The sequence below is a fragment of the Cucurbita maxima genome, unplaced genomic scaffold, assembly GCF_002738345.1.
Source record: "Cucurbita maxima cultivar Rimu unplaced genomic scaffold, Cmax_1.0 Cma_Scf00030, whole genome shotgun sequence".
NCBI lineage: Eukaryota > Viridiplantae > Streptophyta > Magnoliopsida > Cucurbitales > Cucurbitaceae > Cucurbita > Cucurbita maxima.
Window position 1 is genome coordinate 944,623 of NW_019272046.1, and position 2,441 is coordinate 947,063.

Here is a 2,441-nt window from a genome sequence, read left to right on the forward strand (position 1 = left end):
AGGTCGAAATTGATCTATAAAATTAAAAAAAGGTATCTAACCTGAAAATATAAGAATAGGTGTTATGATTTATCCTATTATCGGGATGTATTTATACCTTTTTGTTTTCTATGATATATTTATACCTTAAAATAAAGAAAATAACAATGAAAAACTTTTTCTTCCACCTTTAGAACAAAAAAAAAAACTTAAAAATAGAAAATAAACAAAGACCAGTTCTTGTCATTATTTTCAAAAGGTAAAAATCTAAGTTTGAGTCTAAATTTAACCAATAACATCCTTATAAAAAGGCCTTCTTTATTTTCAAACAATCATCTGCAATCAAATTAAGAAAAAAAAACATAAAAAAGCAAAAAAAAGTTGAAGAATTTTCTTCAGGCAAGAAAAAAATGGCAAAGAAGATGATGACAGTGGTTCTAATGTGTGTTTTGATGGTATCGGTACTGCAATTCTCTACTGCTGACAAATCATCAGCTGAAATGGAGGCAAAATTCAAGTCGTTCTTTAATGACTTTGGCTCTGTGGAAGCAAATTTTAAGTCGTGTTCTGCAGCCTGCCATAAGAAATGCGCTGATGTTGCATGTCGTAATAAGTGTGACGCAGATTGCGGCAAAAAGGAAGTTGAAAGTACATTTTTCTAATCTCTTTAGACAAAAATCATTTTAACATTCAGAAAATGTATTAATTTTTTATTCTAACCTATTAATATATCTACCGTTACCTTCACCTTCAGGGTGTGAAGTTTAATTTCATATCAAATTTCACTTTCTTTTTTAATTAAGTTGGTGAGATTCCTACTTTTTAATTTTGTGCATTATTATTAATTTTTATTTTTGTTGGACTTATTTTGCAGATAAATTTAAGATCAAGATACCCCATTGATAATCGAGGAGGATGAAATGAAAAGTGAGCCGTGAAGAATAATTAATTTGATGTACAACATCAAATATAATTTATTTAAATAATATTTATTTCATTTTTGTAATATATTTATTTATTCCTTATAAAATGTTTCTTTCATATTGTTGAGTTTATTTCATTATTTTTATCAACCAAAAGTGATTATAAAAATCATCACATCCATATAACCTAGTAAGTACTAACATACTTTTATGAATTCTAATGGCTTAGAGAGCTATTAGTAGATGTTTTGATGGCACCATACATATTACTAACACCGTGGAGAGCTACCTTTTTCAGTCTCTAGATTTTGTGGTCGTCAATTAGGTTCTTAAGTTTGTCTTCTAGGTTTCAAAGACGTACCAACTCCTTGGAGCTAATCCATTTTTCTAGTGCACAAAGGTCCAAACCTCTAATGGCTGCTCACAATCTTAAGATACATGATCTACTAGAAACATATTGACTAAAATGCTCTAGGTTGAGTGCCTTAATCTTAACTTGGTTCGTGCATGCATGCTTGTTAGGGAGATATTTCTATCGATTGCTGAAAATACGGGATGCATATCTTAAACGTCACCTCGGTTATCTTTGGGTACTTGCGAGGTTTACCAAGATTTTTAATGTGGCTAGGTGACTTAACATGGATTGTGGATTTCAGGGTACTCTATTTTAAGTCCTTGAGTCTTTCTTAATCTGGGAGAACGATGCTCATTCTCCTAGAGGCGCCCAAACTTAGATCATCAACTGGAGCTAAACATAATATATCTACCAACATACAAACTCAAATGGTGATAATATCCATCAATCGTCCTTATCACAACATTTCATCGTCCATTTCAGCATAGTGAAAAGTATATAAAACAACATACATCTCAAAATCTCACGAAAGAGACATTTTGCTTCAAAAATTTGGTGCCTTAGTTTTCGCAAAATTTCACATAAATCTTTGTCTTTAATCACTTAATTTTCCCACCATAAAATAATTATGAATATGAAAGCATATATGTAAGCCTCGAAACTATAATAGAATATGAATTAAAAGATATTTATTATATTTTTGTTTTTTTTTCCCTTATATTTTCTCTTCTCTTTCCATCTCCGCCACGAACTCTAACCTGACAATAGCAAGTGCTTTAGAATTTTCCACTTGCTCTTGTGGGTTTTCTTTTATAGGTTAGACGATGTGAAAACCTACACACGATGATGGTTGTGAGATAATAACAAGAAAATTCGCCCATCTTCCAAAAATCATTTCTAGACACAACAAGAAAACCGAGGCATTGTGGATCTAAGAACTCTAAAGGGGATTGTTGTTGATGAGGGGGAGGGGAGAATGCGTTGTAATGATCCTAAATTTCCACATATCCAGAGTCGCTACTAGCGTCTCATGAGAAATATAACTCTTACATGAACATCATTTATAACTTAAACTTCGAAAAATGCTTAAAACAACTTCTTCTCTGAAAAACACAACCATGGTCTTACGTGTTTAAATAGGAAATACTGAAATTTAGAGAAAATAAAAGCAAATACAAAATAAT

The 2,441-nt window shown here is 31.3% G+C and overlaps 1 long non-coding RNA gene across 1 annotated transcript; it reads left to right on the forward strand.

The window, feature by feature from the left end:
- Positions 1-382: 382 nt before the first annotated feature.
- On the forward strand, positions 383-900 carry LOC111466152. The gene is made up of 2 exons (XR_002714331.1): positions 383-627; positions 854-900. It is a non-coding gene; the product is annotated as an uncharacterized LOC111466152 (long non-coding RNA).
- The last annotated feature ends 1,541 nt before the right edge of the window (positions 901-2,441 follow it).